At 30.7% G+C, this 19,523-nt stretch overlaps 1 long non-coding RNA gene across 3 annotated transcripts; it reads right to left on the reverse strand.

Moving 5' to 3' along the window:
* Window positions 1–14,301: 14,301 nt before the first annotated feature.
* Window positions 14,302–17,229, reverse strand: LOC112033356 (uncharacterized). Of its 3 annotated transcripts, XR_010631490.1 has the most exons (5): window positions 17,161–17,229; window positions 16,990–17,040; window positions 16,674–16,753; window positions 16,160–16,550; window positions 14,302–14,497 (listed from the first exon to the last, which is right to left on the reverse strand). It is a non-coding gene; the product is annotated as an uncharacterized LOC112033356 (long non-coding RNA). The 3 variants fall into 3 exon arrangements; XR_010631488.1 differs by having other exon boundaries at window positions 16,160–16,753; XR_010631489.1 differs by having other exon boundaries at window positions 16,160–16,753; window positions 16,990–17,043; window positions 17,161–17,216.
* Between the last annotated feature and the right edge of the window lie 2,294 nt (window positions 17,230–19,523).

The raw sequence follows: 19,523 nt of genomic DNA on the forward strand, positions 1-19,523 counted from the left end.
TGGTGTTTTGGCGGTGGTTGAGTTTCAATTTCACAGTGGTTTTTGGCGGCGCTGGGTTTGTTGTGGTGGTACTATGGTTGTTTGCAACGGTAATATCGAACAGCTCTGAACTGACATGACAACACATAAGCTACAAGTCCCATAGAGTTCGAATATTTACGTTGGTGCCACTGAGTTTCCTATCTCAGTTTTTGAAAACACCTATTTCTTGTTTCTTATTTCCATCACTCTAACTAAAATTTTTAAGTTTTGAGTTATGGAAACAAGGGTTGAAAACCAAGCCAAACAATAATTTTTTGTGTGGGACTCACGTGTTTTGAGAACTTAGTTATGGAAACTGAGTGATATGATCCAAAAATACCCTCATCCAAATAGGCTCCCATCACTCATCACTCATCATTCTTTAACTCATCACTTATCACTAAAAATACCACAACTTTCTAAGGTGGCATGTTTGGCACTTGTTTCCAATTTTGATAACTCAAAAAATTTTACTTTTTGTGGGACCCATGGATTGACTTGGTGCAGCTTTTACTTTCTTTTTCTTTCTTTTTTTCCTTCAACCCCCAATACCCAAACTCACCGAAACCAGCGAAAAGGAATGAAAAAAAAAATGGTATCCAAACCCAGAAACCCAATGTGAAAAGGAAAAAGAAGAAGAAGAAGAGAAGAATAGAGAAACCCAAACTTAGTGTGAAAGAAAAAAAAGGAAAAAAAAGGAAAAAAAAAAAAACCAAACCCAGAAACCCATTGTGAAAAGGAAAGAAAAAAAAAAAAAAAGATGAAGAAGACTAGACTAGACCTAGTGTGAAAGGAAAAAAAAAAGGAAGAAGAAGAAGAAGACCACCCAGCGTGAAAGGAAAAAGAAAAGAAGAAGAAGAAGAAGACTACCCAACGTGAAAAAAATAAAATAAAAGACTGGATTTGACTACTTACATGTTGTGGGTCCCTCAAATATGTGTGTGTTTACCAAAATGTCATCATAACTCTGTTTCCATAACTTAAAAACACCTAAAATGTGTTTTCAGTTTCCATAACTCATTACTTAAAAATCAAAGAATTGAGTGATAGAAACAAAAGCTTAAAACACATTTTAACAAACTACTCAGCCGTGGGATCCACCAATTTTGAGTTATAGGTGATGGAAACAGAATTATGGGTGATGGAAACTGAAAATCCAAACAACCCTTTAGATATCTCACATCATCTCCCTCCCAATGGAAACCAACTTGTTCTAGGCTTCTAGCCCATTACTCCAAGGCCGAGGGAAATTTTTCAGATTGAGTTTGGTTTATTTGTAACAAATAAATTTGGACAAATTCAAACCAGTTGTTTAAAAAAAAAAAAAAAACCAGTTGTTTCTGTTGGTAGAGGAAGCGGAATTTAGACAAAGTTTCCTCATATTTTTCTATTTCACAAGTGAAAGTCTCATGCATTGCACAGTTTTAGTCATGAATTTTGTATATTTGTCTGTATATATAATATATCTAATTACAAATTAGAATGATCAATAACAACTTTTCAATTTTTTTTTTAATAATTCTTTATTTATTTGTGAAGAGGGGGATTATCCTAAAAGAATTAATTTCAAATTTATGATTAAAAAATCAATTGTACTTGTACACCTATAAGAAATTTAATTTTTATGTCTTATTTTGATATTTATATTATCTGTTTTAGTGTTGACTTTATTCAAATGGTTATAACTTACTAATAAATAAATATAACACTCTAACTTAAATTAATGCCTATAATTGTATTGTGCTTTAACCTTTAAAAACACATATATTAATATTACACATGAAAAAAAATAATGAATAAATAATTAAAACATTTGAAAACAAAATTAAGCTAAAATCCCAATTTATTAATGAAAAACAATCCAAATTTCTAAAATTTTTATAAATTAAAAAGAAAAAGAAAATGGAATTGAGTAAATGTAAACTTACATAGGAATTTGGACTGATGGATATAATAACATTTTTAAATCCTTCTTTTTCCCTTGTATCCAATTTCATATTGACATCAAATTTTGCTTTTAAAGAAGATAGATTACATGGATCAAAGCACCAAACAAAAACTACTACAAATTAAATCCACAATCAAATATTGATGTCAACAACAAATAATCATGTGATGAGAAAATAAATGGTACAATATATTGTTTGCTATATTGACATCTAAAAATAACACTAAAAGGTGCGATGACTATGAGATTAAGAAAGACAAAAGTTTATATTTTCAGCATAATCTGTAATAAAAACATAGAATTTCAGCATATTAATAAAACTTGTTGATAAAAATCATATAGTATATAATAAAAATGCAACAAATACGCAAAATCTATTCAATTTTTGATAATAAAAAAAAAATACTTGCAAGGTTGTAGGTAGGGTAGAGAGAAGAAGGGAAGAATATAGCAAATAATTGTAAGGTAGGTAGAAGAAAGAATGATACACCAAAAAATTATGTGTATATAGAGAGAGAATTTTAAGTTGTGAAGAAAATAATATGAACAAAAAAGAGTTTAGGTGAAAATCAAATACTTTCTTTTTTTTTTACTTTATTATTAGGATAAAGTTGACATAAGATGAAAATTCATCTACACAAAAAAGGAAAAGAAAAAAGAAACATAGTAAAAAATAAATAAATAAATAAACGTAGTTCATTTCTATCTTTAATTAAAAAAAATTATATCTTTTTTTGTTTTTACGTATTTTTTATCTCCTTTTTTCATTTAAATTCTATCCTATTGATTTTAGGCTTTGTTGATAACATTTTAGATAGACACAATTGTAGTTGTAGTTGTAAATCAAATACTTTTTTTATTACTTGATTACTAGGAAAAAGATGACATAAGATGCACATTTATTATTATTTAAAAAAAAAAAACATAGTAAAAAAAATAGCAAAAATGTAGGTTGATACACAATAGTATTCAATTCTATCTTTTTTTCTTTTTTCTTTTTCTATCTCATTTGCTTTTACTTTTTTTAAAAAAATTAAAATTCTATCATTTTTTTATAGGTAATTCTATCCTTTTTATTATTGAAATTCTATCCCTTTTTTTTTTTTTTTTTTTTGCTTTTAAGTTTTTTTTTATAGGTAATTCGGTTATGGTAGGAAAAATTCCGCTTGGCTTGAAAGGATTATGGTCTGGATGTGTTATGGCTAATGGTTGAAGACTTTGATAAGGAGAGATTGGGGAAAAAGGAGAGGGCAATGGTACGGTCAAGTCTTTATACAATGATTGGCGAGGCTAAAGGGGCATATGAACATGTATCAGAGGAGTCTGAGGTGTTTCTTTCTGTGATCCGTCCATGGATTGGAGTTGTAGCAACAACTGCCTTCTTTCTTTTTCCTTTTGTCTAATGAGAGGAAAAGAGACAGATAGATCTCTGACTATAGCTGTAATGGTTGCCAATTCTTGATCAATTGCTTGGATTTTCTTTTTCAGGTCCTCGATAAGGGAGTTTGAGGATGAAAAGGCGTGGGTGACGACCTCAGCCATCTTTTGCTGATTATCCAGAATCTTTGAAAGAACTTGGTTTTGGGCCACAGCATTTTCTGCCTGCCAATTTAAAGCCTCTTCTGCCAAGGAAACCTGCTTCTTGGTTCCATCTGGATTAACTCCAACAGGGTTTTTGATTTTCCACACATGTTTGGTGTTGGCATGAGGATGATCAAAGCTTTCTAATGGAGGGAAATTCTGTGAATAGGAAGGTGAAGCTTGATCAAACATGTAACATGGTAAAGGTTTTTGTGTATGGTTTTGGGCAATAGGGAGGGGTTGACATTTTGGTGTCTGGGGAAGGATCTTTTGATAGTATGGGATTAATGGAGGTTTCTGGTTTTGGTTATGCTCTTCTTTACATGGGGAAGGAGAAGGAAAAGGTTGTTTCTTTGTTGAATACAGAACATAGTAGTCAAATTTTCCAGAGGATTGTCCAAGGAGGTCAACTTCTGGATCTCCTGCTTCATATCTTTCTTTGAGTTTTTGCTGGGAAGCTTTCTTCTTTCTTCTTGAATTCTCTTCTTCAAAATCTTCATCTTCTTGGCAGTCAACACAATTACAAACATCCCACCATATGTAGCCTGAAGGTGAGAAACTTTTATACCTACCATGTATATGCATTATTATTATTATTATTGATTGGATATGCATTATTATAATTGATCAAAGATGAGTAAAAATGTCTACTATTTTTCTTAATCTGACCATAGATTTATTAAGTTTTTTTTTTTTTTTGAGAAGAATAGATTTATTAAGTTTGATATACACGTTTCTCAAAAAGAAAAAAAAAAGGTTTGATATACACTTTTTTATGCATCTATTGGTTTATAAAATACTTCATTTACATGTTGACTATGTTTACACCTTTTTATATCACCATATATAACATAATATATATTCTGTAAATAAATGTTTAATTATCACATTTTATTTTGGCCTCCCAAATATATACTATTGATTCCACCATAAGGAGAGGGGATGCAACGGTGAAGTAAGAAATTCCACCATAAGCCTTAGTTTTTTTATTAAGGCTTTAAATGGATTGTTTTTTTTTTTCTTTTAACAAAAAAAATGTCTAATGGTTAATTCAACGTTGCTAGACTACTAGAAAAATATATATATTTAGTAAACTAAATTTAATGCAATCACTTTAAGTATCTTAGTGGTTAGAGGAGTTTTAAAAAAAAAAAACTTCCTCTATAATGTCTCAAGATTAATCACTCATACTTCCCCTAAATATTTTTGTTATGAGTTATGAGTTATCAAGCTAGCCTATCGAATGCCCATGGGAATAAAAACTAGCACACTGCTTGACCCACTAGGCTAGTAGGCTAACCATGAGCCTTAACAATAACGGCCCCAGTTGCCCATGAGCCCGATAGGCCGTTGGGCCGTGGCAATGGGCTATTTGGTAACCCTCCCTATAATAATTTGGTGTGTGTGAGATGGGCAGATTACATACATCCGATGTTGAAGGAATAGTCAGATATTCGAAGAAATCTAGATACCCTAATTTGTCCAACAAAAAAAAAAAAAATCTCAATATAAATGTGTATGACTTTATTTTTGAAAATAAAAAACTTTTGCTAAAGAGATTTACTTATATATTTATATAAAACTATGCTTTAAAAGCTCAAAAAAAAAAAGGGTTGGGGGGGGGGGGGTCTATTGCCTAAAATTTACTCAATATTTTAAATTTCTAACATTAAAGTAGAGGGAGGGGGGAATTTTTGGAAAATCCAAGGGCCTTCCCCCGGTCCTCCTCCTCTCCCTCCACCCAGGAGGGGATGGGTGATGGGGTGGATATGGCAATGATGAAGTTATAAATTTTTCTTATGGGACCAAACTAACCATAACATTTTTTAAAATTAAAAATAAAAATAAAAAATTGAATATATATATATATATATATTATTCTAACATATGTTATTTTTTTTATATATACGGTAGAGTTTACATTGAATAAATCTTTCCAATTTCAAGAAGTTTTTTTTTTTTAGAATGATATTTCAAGAAGTCAATATATATTTTCTCCATAAATTAGATTTAACTTAATAATGTCGTGTATTACATTCTTTCATAGTGCTAAAACATTTTATAATTGATTTTGTAATAAATTTTCACATCTCTCTTTTTATATACACAGTTAAACAATCACCTAGAAACTATTTTCTTATTTTGATTCAAACTTTGCTTTGATATTTTTCATGACTAAAAATATGCCTTTTGTATATGTTTTTTATTTTTTTTACCGTATTGTACCGTGCGGTATGTAACATACTGGTACGTGCACGAGTAATGAAACGTCAATGTTTCATACCAGTTTAAATACCGACCATCCCGATTGATTTCAGGCATTTCGGCCGGTACTGGGTGTACTAGTCGATACAGAAATAAAACTTTTTTTTTTTTTTTTAGTTTTGTAATTTTTGAATTTTTGTAAGGGTAGAATAGTAACTTACTTGCATTAACTTATTAGTATTATTTGTTTTCTTAGTATGCTAAAGTCTAAAGTCTAAAACCATGAATAATTTGTTTTGAATTGAGGTAATATTTTATGGTAAACTTTTATTTTTATTATAATATATATATATATATATATATATAATAGCGGTAAACCCAAAACGATACACCAGTATTGACAGATACCGAAATATATCATTCCACTGGCAAAACTAGTATAACCTCCGGTACAAGATTGACTTCCTTGATCTAGATTCTAGGTTATGGATATTTTTAACTTTAGGATAAGGTTTAGTTACAAAATTGGTTGTAACTTAAGGTTACAACTTTACTTAATAAAAATAAACATTATTACATATTTTGAAAATTTAAACGTTGAATTGCATGTTCTTTATGCTGTTAATATACATATCAAATTTTGTGTCAATAAGATATTGTTTACTATATGATCTATAAGATTATATTTTATGCGTAATTTTAAACTACAAAAANTGTCCAATTGATTTTAGACTTTGTTGATAATATTTTAGATAGACACAATTGTAGGTTGTTGACTTGTAGTTGTATGTTACCAACTAACTAAGTTTAATCTCTTTTTGAAATTTTAGAAAACACTTATTGTAGATTGCATATTTTAATAAAACACTTATTGTTATTTCATCCAAAAAACTAATAAGAACAAATAAAATTTTGTTTAATCTAAAAATTACTGCAATTTGGTACAGCTGCTTGGCGCAACCACGACTTCTAAGCTCAACTTTTATTATATAGTATATGATATAATATGATTAGGCATATTGCTTCAAGAAAACTGTATTTAAAGAACAGAGATTCAGAAAGTGGTAAAGGAAAACACAGTTATGAACAATGTGTGTATTGTCCAAAAACAACTTTCTGTTTTTCACAGCAACTAAAATAACAATCTGTGATTGGTCTACAATAAAAATGATTTAGTGATGGTCTTAATGAAAATAATATTATACTAATCAATGATATAAGGGCTCAAGAGGGCATGCCCGCCCTTCCAACCCCCCTCCCCCAATGGTGTTGGGCCAACACATCAAGATTTAATTTTTTTTTTAATATATAAAAAACTACATATATTAAACCCCCCCCCCCTCCCACATAATCTTGGCCGCCTCTTAAGGCAAAAAAAAAAAAAAACCAGCACAACCACAAAATTCGTCCAAACACAAAAAAAAAAAAATTAACAAAATAAAAAAGCTCATTTTTAGCCTGGAAAAATTAAAAATAAAACACATTAAGATTTTAATCTCAAACTTATTTGTAATTTGACTAATTTCCACAAAAAAAAAAAAAAAAAAACCACTAACAAGTCTAACTCAAGATTTCAAAATTGAAAACATTAAATAGGCGTAGAAACTGATATGTCACTTTAAAGGATCAAAGATCACTTAAGGTTTGACTTTTTTGAGGTCAAAAAGCACAATTTGAAAACTAAATCATAATTTTTTGCATTAGGTAAGGACGTTAGATGATGTGTTTTCAGATCCAAAATGTGAAAAAACCACTTTTCGCACTGGACTCTAGAAGGTACAATGCAAAAACGAAATACAAATCCAATAGATTACTGTTGAATACTTCTCCCATATTCCTTTAATTTTATTTATATTCATTTCAGTCATCTAAGCCTTTTAAGTTTATCCAATCAAAACCTCTCTATCAACTTCCATTAATTTTATACTCCTATTAAAAAAAATTGGAAAAATTTCAATCAATAATTGGATTTTTTTAATTAAAAAATTTGAAGAAAAAAATTAAAATTTTGGACAATTAACCGTAATATTTAACAAAAGTTGATGGAGAGATCTTAATTAAATAAATTTGAAACTTAGAAAACTGAAATGAAGGAAAACAAAGTTAGAGAGTTGAAATATAGAAGGTAAATTTTGCATTTTAACCTTTTTTTTTTTTTTTTTTTTTTTTTGTTTTTTCATTGCTTACCTAGGAATAAATATATAAGGACAGGCTTTAGTCGGTTAATACGGACCTTGGTTTTGGGTCGAATGCAACATTGTTTTTATGGGCCCTAAAATTCTTCAATGCTTAAAACTGAAGCTGAATTATATAAAGCTAGCTGAGTAGTTGTCAGATCAAAATCGTGCGGAACTTTATTAGATGCTCACATCATCTTTAGTGGACAAATTCAAACCCGCTGTTTCTGTTGGTAAAGGAATCGGAATTTAGAAAAAATAATATAATAATAATAATAATTGTTCCTCTTGTTTTCAATTTCATTTGGCATATTGCTTCTAGAAAACTGTGTTTAAAAAAAATAAATAAAGATTCAAAAAGTGGTGAATTGAAGAACAAAGGAATTGATCAATGGTGTGTGTGCAGATTCGAGTTGGATATGGCTATGGGCCATTTGATTCATTTTTAAAGAAAATATCATGACAATAGAGAGAGTAAATATATCTTTTGATGCTGTAACTTCAATTCCCAAACAACGTCCTAACATTCTCCAATAACGAGTTATTTTATTTTATTTTATTTTTATATAATTTATTTGGTTATATGACAATAAAGTTTTTAAGGACTTTAGTTCATATTGATACTTGATTATTTTGGTTCTCTTAGATTGCATAATTTTTTCATTGGATATATATATATATATATATATATGGTAGGTATAAAAGGAAATTAATACAAGGACTCTATTTATAGACAAAACAAAATACATAATACATTACAGAAAAGGAGAGGTCATCCTTATGGATTTACATGTGTCCATAATAAGGGTAGGGGTCTGGCTTCGAAGAATCTTCTGGGAGATAAGGATCTGCCATCATCTTGTCTTCATATGACTCTGAAGAGGTGAAGCTTGGCAACAAGTGTCATGCTACGTAGGGGCCTATGTGCAAGAGTGGATTTCTTCAGATATGTTTCTGACAAAGGGATAGATAGTGAACAGTAACGGTGAAGGATTACGTCTGAAGACGTTTCTAGGATTTTGTGTTGCTTTTTTTTTTTTTTTACAATAATAATGCTATTTAATCCTATCCATCTCTTCCTTGGAACCATTCTTCATCAACGTCATCTGGATCATGATTGTGATAGTAAGGGTCATCGTATCCTACAAGAGGATTAGGCATTTCCCAATGATCTTCATGTGGCCATTGTTGTCTGCAGATGTCTGGATCAGTTGGTATTATTTCAGGAGGATTCCTTTGTTAAGAGATTCAGCCATGGTGAGTGCATGATAACAGGATACCCAATGAACATCTGAATGTGTGTGGAGAGTACCATCTGAATTAGTAACCCAATGCATCTCTGAAGGGTGAAGAATTCCATCCACCCGGATATCATTTTTAGAATTCAGCTTGGCTACCAGACATGCTGAGGTGACTTTGTGACCAAATCTTGGATGTTCTGTTTTTGGATACATTGTCCATTCACCATTATGAGCATCATTTTTCAGGATTTCAAACCAGAATTTGTGAAAATATTTATTTCTATGGGGAAAAATGTATTTGTAGAATTCTGGTTCAAAATGAAGATATAGGTAATACTCATTGAGTAAATGCCACATGGAAAGGTAATGTGCAACATTCCAATTGGTTACCCAAAAGGCAAAAGGGGTTTTCCATAGTTGGTCTATGTTAGGAAAAACAGCTAGAAAGTGACACTGGTATTTTTTAAGGTATTCATAAAGGGTTCTAATGATTCTTTTGGATCTGGCTTGAAGGGTCAAAGTTTTATCTGGTCTTTTATTTCTGGAGGGAGGGTGTCTATCATAGTAAGGATATCATTAGGTTCTGCAATGGGAGGGTTTGAGGATGAGGATAGATCAGTAATAGGATATACACACAAGGGTGGAGGAATAATGGTGGTGTTAAGGGCAGGAGGCTTTCTAGAAAGATAATCAGTGATGAGATTATCTTTGCCTTTGATGTGTTTTACTTGAAAAGACCATTGTGAAAACCAATTTGACCATCTGAGTAACTGAGGGTATGGAAGCATTTTCCTTTTGAACTGGAGCATTTTGGGGAAAGAGGACATGTCCATTTCTACTAGAAAATTATGCCCAATAAGATGGAACTGGAATTTTTCAATCCCATGTTTGACTGCTAGAATCTCTTTGAAAGTGGAGTGGTAATGAAGTTCTGAAGGCTTAAATGCACCACTTTTATATCCACAAATGTTTCTTTTGCCATTAAGTTCCTCAAAAAGGGCTGCTGCCCAATTTTCATCACTAGCATCTGTCTGCAATATCCGTTTACTTGGGCCTGGAATCTACAAAGGGGGAAGCTTTTCTACTAATTTCTTCAGCTGTTGGACTGCTTCTGTATGAACAGAATTCCATTCTGGAGATGATTTCTTCAATAACTGAGCCAAACAATTCCTGTACTTGGAAATCTTTGGGATGAAATCTGACATATAATTTACAATTCCAAGGAACTGTTGTATTTACTTAGCACTTGTGAGCTTGTCTGGAAATTCATCAAGAGAGACAGCTATGTGAGGCTGTAAAGTATACTTCTCTTCTGAAATATTTACCCCAAAAAGTCTATGGAAGACTGTCCTGTGACCATTTTCTTTTCTGAAAGCATTACCCCCTGTGATCTTACCAAATTGTAGAATTTAGTGAGCAACTTTTCATGAGACTCTTCGTCCTTTGAGAAGAAAAGGATATCATCTACATAGATTAATGCATTTGTCAAGAGGGGCTGGAACAGAGTTACCATTACTTTTTGAAATTGGGATGGAGCATTTTTAAGGCCAAAAGGCATGACTGTCCATTGATAATGATGGTCTAGAATGCAGAATGCCGTCTTGTATCTTTCTTCTGGATGGATTCCTAGTTGCCAAAATCCTGCTTTAAGATCAAACTTTGAGAATACTCTAGCATTTGAAAGATGCTGGAACAGAGCACTCTTATTTGGCAAGGGAAATTTGTCATCTGCAAGGAAATGGTTGAGATCACTTGAAATTAATTGAGGTAATATTTTATGGTAAACTTTTATTTTTATTATAATATATATATATATATATATATATAATAGCGGTAAACCCAAAACGATACACCAGTATTGACAGATACCGAAATATATCATTCCACTGGCAAAACTAGTATAACCTCCGGTACAAGATTGACTTCCTTGATCTAGATTCTAGGTTATGGATATTTTTAACTTTAGGATAAGGTTTAGTTACAAAATTGGTTGTAACTTAAGGTTACAACTTTACTTAATAAAAATAAACATTATTACATATTTTGAAAATTTAAACGTTGAATTGCATGTTCTTTATGCTGTTAATATACATATCAAATTTTGTGTCAATAAGATATTGTTTACTATATGATCTATAAGATTATATTTTATGCGTAATTTTAAACTACAAAAACTTGCAATTTTAGCCTTTAATTGTTTTTTAATGCTTACATATTGTAAACTTGGCTTGAGTCTAGTATCCAGTTGCATTAGATTCATTAGAATAATGACATGTGTCCACTTTATGGTCTTAAGTAAAATTTTAAAATCTAATCGGGTTATCGGGTAAATTATTAATAAAATAAATAAATAGAATTTCAAACCTGTGACTAGTCATTAAGAAGGTGTTTGGTTTAAAAAATAGTGTATTCACTTTTTATTTTCACTTTTCAGTATCTATTTTTAGAATTTGAATACAGAAAAATGACCAATTTTCACAAAAATTTAAGTACAAAATGCACCCTTGTCCGGTTTGGCACTTGTTCCCTATTTTAGGAAAAAACACCTCTCTTTTATTTTTATTTTATTATTATTTTTTTTGGAGAAAGCCTTTTTTTGACTTGATTGAGTAGGATATGTTAGTTGGTGGATCCCAACTATTTTCAACCATATAACAAAAATGAAAATGTATTAATTTTCAATGAAAATGAAATCTGCAAAAAGGTATATTCATTTTTTTTATTCAAATTCACTTTTTTGGATACTAAAAACAAAATTTAAATACAAATACTAAGACCAAACTAAATTTTTAGTGGTTGATTCCACTGAAAACTAAAAATAAAAACAAAATACACCACTTATTACTCTAAACCAAACAACCACTAAGTATTTTGCATGCCAATCATCAAGATTAAGATGTATATGTTGTGGGTTCTAGTTAGTTCAACTAGTAAAATTTATGATAGTTGAATAAGAGACTTGGGGTTCAATCAAGATTAAGATGTATAAGTTTTTGTCTTGTTAGTTAAAGAATAACTAAACCATTTATTTGAATTCAACCCCTTTCCCACGCCTTGTCAAAATGAGTCCCACAGCCCAACTGCCCATTTCCATTTCTTTTCCTAAGTTCCTAGCACACTTAACGGTTCAAATGACACAAACATGCAAATTAATATATTAGTTAATGAAAAATCAATATTTTTTCGTTGAAAATTGTTAGGTTCTAAAGACTTAGGAACTAATGTATTTAGAACTCTAATGTGTAATGTTGGCAAACCATGAATAAAACATTTGTTAGTCTTGTTTAGACTTGCTCAAAGTGTGTGTGTTGTATGTAAAGTTGGAATCGAGCGACCGCAGAAATATTAGTGACTTTCGGCCTGGCTCGATCAATCGAAGCTTAGACTCGATCGATCGAATATTGGGCAGAATGTTTTTTTTTGCAGAATTCCAACTTAGCCCTAGCTCATTAAAACGTTTAGGGTTTAATGTTTTGCCCTAGGTATATAAGGCAAACCCTAGCCACGTTTTAGAGGTTGCTCATATTGCTATTTGTGTGAATCTTTTGTGAGGTCTGAAAGGTGCTTGCCTTCACATAAGCTTAGAATTATCAAGAAGGAGATTTCTTCAAAAACTTGATGATCATTCAGTTGCTGCCATAAGAGCTTAAAGATACACAAGCGGGTGTGCTTGTACTTATTATAGAATCCAAGAAAGAAGCAGTTTGTGGTCTCGGAGCTTGCACGTGGTCGTATCAGTAATTCTACTGGTGGGTAGCAATAGGATGTTTGTGGTCTAAGTCGCTATTGTAAAACTTCGATTCTTTTATAGTAGATTCAAGTTTACCTTGAGGATAGTTAAGTTAAATCCTCCCCAGGTTTTTTACCGATTTGGTTTTCCTGGGTCATCATATTTTTGTGTTATTTATTTTTTCGCTGCTATGCATGATATGATTGTTTGATTGTAATAACCTAGATCTGGAATTTGGACTAAGTAATAACTTGACTTGTTAACTAGGTTAATCCAATTGTGTTTTAAGGGGTCTAAAAACAAACAAAAATGATGCCAATGTAAATTAAAGTGCTTTGTACATGAAGGATTAATTAATAACTCTGTCATTATTAAGAGAATTCAATTGGTACTTTCTAGTATTTCTAACGGAGATGTCCAAAGTTTAAATCTCATTCTCTCAACTATCGAATTATAAAAAACATATGATTTATTTATACTTGTTTATACTTTGTTAATTTTTTATTTGCCTTATAAAAATTGTGAAAATACATTTGAAAGTTGTTTAAATTTTCTTTTATTATTTTTGTTCAGTTTTGTTTTTGTTTTTGTTTTGTTTTTCTTTTCAAATCCAATCTATTTATTTGTATTTCAATTAATTATTTAATTCATCATAATGTCATCATTCATCACAGTTCCACCTCAGCTTTTAATTCCATTTCCACCCGAAAAAAAAAAAAAAAAAAAAAAAAAAAAAAAAAAAAAAAAAAAAAACACCAAAAANAAAAAAAAAAAAAAAAAACCTCTAACAACTTCTAACCAATTAAATGGCATAAGGTCACATCCTTTGTCCCGCATAAAAGTTGAGTCCCCACATTAGGCCCTTTCCCTTGACTTACTGGCAATTTTACTCCAAAAGACAAAACAAAGTGGTTGCTTTTGGAAGAAAAAGATGTTCTTAGAAGGGATTTTTGCTGTTGATGCTGTTGTTAAAAAATTAGAAGGGATTTTTTTTTTTTTTTGAGTAAAATTAGAAGGGATTTGTTTAACCATTTGTGGAGGAATATGTTTCCTGTGGACCTGAGTGGAATGATGCACACAACAAAGAAAAATATTAGAAGGTGACTAGATGACATATTAAAGAATTTAAATATAAATATGTGGTGGTATAAATTTTTTTATTTATTTTTTATAAGAGGGTGGTGGTATAATATCTATTAAAATTCAATGGGTATTATGTAAACTAGTCGCTAACCCATGCGATGCACAGGATTGTTTTAAATCAAATATTAACATGTTCAGGTTTAAACATTTCTCTAATTTCAATTATTGAAAACTATATTGGCTCTAATATAAGATTAAACATGTAATTATGATGAAACTATCAAAATATTACACATAAAATTATTAAAAATGAGATAAATACAAATATTATGAAGTAATATATTACAATAATCATAATGTGCTCTTACATTTGGTTTAATAAGTTTTACAAAAGAACCAGTAAATAGAATAAATATACAATTGCGCTTACATCTTCAAGCTTTATCCAATGCTTTTCAAGAATCTATTTCCTCCCTTTCTTAGGCTCTTCTCTTTTCTCAACTTCTTCAAGCTACTTAATTTTTTGCCAGATTAGTATCAAGTATAACATCAAATTATACCAATTCATCAAAGATTTACAATGTAGCACCAAACACTTTTAATGTCAATAAATTTCATAATAACCCCACCCCAACTATTGAATTATTTAAAAAAGTTCAATATGCCTATAATCTTCATGAAATAAGTATTCCATTGGCTTTCATCATGAAATTCAGAAATAAATAACAAAATAGATTATTCACATACAAAAGAACCTCAATATATCCAAGTTATAAATAAAATACCAATACGAATTGTGCTAAGGTGAAAAGTGATATTATCTTTTGCCATATATAAATACAACATGACCTGAGACCTCGAAAGCTTATGTGAAACATGTTTAAATTGGACTATATGGTTTTATTCAAACATTAAGAATACAAAAGCCACAAATCTAGATATTTATGACATTTGTTTCAAAAGTTTATGCCAAACCAAAACTAAAGGCATGCCTGAGTGCAGTTCACAAAGGCTTTGTGGCTTGGCAGTGTTGTCAAAATTTGTGTAGTCTTCCAAACAAAAAACAATCCAAAAAAAAAGAGTCAAAATCTGTGTGGTCTTCCAAACTAAAAAACAACCCTAAATAAATAAGAATGAAAATAATATGTATAAAGATGGGTATTTAATAATGAAAATTAAAAGGGTGTGAGTTAAAAGGGAAAAAACGTTGGGTGTGCCTACTATGTTTGCCATTTATTTTTAAAAAGTCACAAATTCTGGTATATAACAAATAAAAGTAGAAAACTTCTAAAAAATTCATTCAAGCACTGCACAATGTAGGGATGTGTGATTAAATAATGCATATATATTTGTATGTTTCAAGAAGTTGCAAGGGTACCCAAAAAAGTAAAAAATAGTGGTGCCAATATCACATTGCACAACTTATTATTGGTAGAACTACCAATATAGCAAAATAGAACTCTGTTGCTCATAGTTTGGCTAGACACACTATTAATATTCCAAACTTTTTAGTGTGGATGGAGGACGTTCAACCACAACTTTTTCTATATTTCAAGCTGATTTAGTTGATCTTTTTTAATAATATTATTCAGCTTCTTTCTCAAGAAAAAAAGAAAAACAAAAAAGAAAACAAAACTGTGACACTAAATATGAAAACAAACATAACAAATAAGCAATTTATTTATGTGGTTATGCCCCCAACAACATAGGTTATTAAAAGACCACATAAAAACCAAAACCCAAAATCCAATTTGCATTTAATTTTGGTAGGAAAATTTTGTGGGATATAAATTTAACTAAAGCAACAACTAAACCATAAACCCAAAAATTAATCATTCATATTCTAGATCCCATCAAGTTTCCTATCATGGGCTAACCACAATTCAAAGAACACCAACTAAGAAGCTCTGCAACCATAAATTCATTGACGCGACTTTGATATGTATAGTTTACAGCTTTTGTCATGTTAGAGAATGAATAGAGCATCAAGCATAATTTTAATCGACCAATCAAAAATTTTGTCAACACAAATTAAGTTTGACTCCATGACATCTAAATTGTAATCAAATAGCACTAAGAAAGAATTGCTCTAAGTCTCAAAACAATGACTAAATTTGAGAAAATATTATATAATAAAGAATTGAATACAAAACATTAGCGACAAACAAATTACCTTATGCAACATTAGCGACAGAAGCAAATTGAGAGTGGTGATAGATTTGGCTGAGATTAAAGAGAGAGGATAGGGTCTGAGTTTGAGCCTGAGAAAATAAAAGACAAACAAATGAAACAAATCAAAGAGAGATTATAGGCACTGGTTAGCTACATCCTCTGATACTGAGGTGAAATTTCAAACATGATACAATACCTCTTTTAGGCATTTTGTCATATAGATGCGTGCTTGAGCATATAGGGTTTGATAATTCAAATAAATTACTAACTATAAGAGATATCATGAGGTAAAAAAAACAATTTAACATATGGTAATCAAAATTTAACATACCTTCACTTTTTGAAATTCCAATAGAAGGTTTATCAGTTCCAAAACAATGCAAGAATTAGTGCTGGAATATGTAACAAACAAACTTATAGGATTTTCTTGTATTTAGCTTTGGACATGTAAATATGTAACGAACAATACTATGAAACCAAATAATGTTGTACTTGGAAGGAGTAAATATCTAAACCTTTTTCCTCTCTGTTTTGCACAATTATTGCTGCTCCTCCTCCTCTAATGAAGTGGTCATGATGCACATTTATTGATAACCTGCAATCATCAAATCACAGTTGATAGCCAAGCCAATAATTTAAAAAAAATTACAAAGTATATTATTACAAACATGATACAATATCTCTTTTAGGCATTTTATCAAATAACTACCCTACCCAAGCATAAAGTGTTCACATAATAATTCATAAAAAATACAAACTATCTAACCTAAAATTTCAAAGTGCCAGAAGTTTAATTGTTAAAAGAGGGAAAAATAAATAAATTTAACATACCTCCATGTTTAGAAATTCCAATAGAACGTTTAGTAGTTTAGAAGCTAGTCTCTGCTACAACAATGCAAGAATTAGCTTGAGTTAGTGTTTGAATTATTAAAATCACCTAAAATTTCAAAGTACCAGAAGTTTAATTGTTAAAAGAGGGAAAAATAAATAAATTTAACATACCTCCATGTTTAGAAATTCCAATAGAACGTTTAGCAGTTCAAAAGCTACTCTTCGCTACAACAATGCAAGAATTAGCTTGAGTTAGTGTTTGAATTATTAAAATTGTATTGTTTAAATACAAACACAGAGGATCCATTTAACAAACAAAAAAATCAATTGAAAGATCTAAACTTATATGTACGTATATTATTACTCATACCCAAAGAGACAACAAAAACATGGGTAGGTATATAAGAGGGAGAATCAGATCAAACATGTATTTCTATTTTTGCTTACTTTGAGATTGAATTCCAAGACTGAAACTTAAAATTGGAATGCTTCGCCTGGGATGCTGGGTTCGTCGGTGTTGCTGGGTTCTTCGCCTGGAATGCTTCGCCTGGAAGCTGTGGGTTTTTGGGGAAGTCGACTTTAGTGGAGTCGACTTCTTTGTACAGAAGTCGACTTCTTTGTGAAGAAGTCGACTCCTCTGAAGTCGACTTCTTTGAAAAAAGGTAATATGAACAGTAAAATCGACTCCTCTATAGTCGAATTGCTAAAAATGTAATATGTTTGAAACGTTGCCTAACTAATAATATTGTTTGAGTTTTGTAGTTATTTTCTAAAAAAACCCGAAGAAGTCCCTTGTTTTGTGTGATTGGCTGTTTTGGCCCAAGATATTCTACTCTCTTCTATTAAAAAAGTACACTAGTTTTACATTAAATAAGCAAGTAAATAAAGACTTCCATGCTTAAATTAGAAGTACACTGTTTCAATGAATCTTACAAATGGTAGTAGGTGAAACTGTGAAAGGGGTCTTGAAGTGGCATGTTCAATGTGCACAAAGCACAATGATAAAAAGTTAGTATCATGAATTAATAATACTAGCCATCTCCTTCGGTTTGAAGACTTCTGTAGCTCAACGTCGTCAACGATAATTTCTAATATATATATATTTTTTTCTAACCACGATAATTTCTAATATTTCTATAGTATTCATTCTCCTTTAATAAAAAACATTATTAAAAAAAGAAGTGTCGTGGAAAAAATTGTACCCTCCTAGACAGCAATCAAACATTGCCACGTCCGCGGTTGTGGAAAACACTTTAAAGCAGATGTGGCGCGTCAACGAAGACTGGCGTCAACGGTTGTGGAAAAGACTGTAAAGCATTTATCATTTTCAAAGACCATTGACTTTTTTTTTTTTCTTTTTATATGGGTCTGAAGATCAAGTATAATTGCCAGACCAAGAAAGATGGTCCACAAGCTCATTGAATGTTGACTTGTTAGTAAGGGCCTCTGTTTCCTGGCAGAAGATACCCAATTGACAAGCGAGCTAAGAACAACCTATTAAAGAGGTTCTACTGGATGAAAATAGACAAATACCACTACTTTGTAAAATTTGTAGCAAAAAAAGTAAAGTTTTGGAACTAAATGGGAATCTACCACTTTTTATGTACTCGAGCTCACTAAACTCGAGTTCTAAAGGGTACTTGAGTTCCTAGTTTCATTTCACTGTAGTGCTGTTGACCTAGAATTTGTGCAATTAAAAAAAATAATGTGGTATTTGAGCTTGATAAACTCGAGTTCCATGTAACACGATACTCGAGCATACTAGGTTCAAGTTCTTTGTAAATAAAATGGTGTTTTTTTTTTTTTTTTCCTATGGTACTCGAGCTCACCAAGCTCGAGTTCCATAACCAAGCTCGAGTTCCTTGTAATATGGAACTCGAGCTTCGTAAACTTAAGTTCCTTATAACTTTTTTTTTTTTTGGGATAATCGACAAATAAACATAAACTTAAAAATAAGTATTTATTTATTTATTTTTTAATGTTTTTATGGAACTCGAGCTTGGTAAACTTGAGTTCCTTATAATTTTTTTCTTTTTCTTGGATAATTGACAAATAAACATAAACTTAAAAATAAGTAGTTTTTTTGTGTTTTTTTTTTTTTTTTTTTTTTTGTGTGTGTGTTTTTTTTAAAAAAAAAAAAAAAATAGAAGCATTGTAAAATATAGAGATTTTAATTTCAAAATATGAATTTTTAGGCCACTCATACCCCTTGTTCATTCATTTTTAACACACTCATCAATTTCTTACTTCTCAGAAGCGTTATGGTCAAATTGGTTAAAATATTGGAGTTAAAGAAAAATCTCACTCCATTTTTAGCCATGGGCACACCGAAAGAAGTTTAAGCTACATATTGTTGCTTTATCAATCCCGTTCGGAGTTACCGTATGGTCAAATGATTGATAAGTATTGCAGAAAGAGTGGACCACTCGGATATAAAGAAAAACTTAAGCTTTACCACTTTTGGATATGTAAGTTCTTCACTTACAGTGTTTCTAAGAGGAATGTGAAACATTTTTTTTTATGTATATCTAAAT

The sequence above is a fragment of the Quercus suber genome, unplaced genomic scaffold (assembly GCF_002906115.3).
Source record: "Quercus suber isolate HL8 unplaced genomic scaffold, Cork oak 2.0 scaffold_218, whole genome shotgun sequence".
In the NCBI taxonomy this organism is placed as follows: Eukaryota; Viridiplantae; Streptophyta; class Magnoliopsida; order Fagales; family Fagaceae; genus Quercus; species Quercus suber.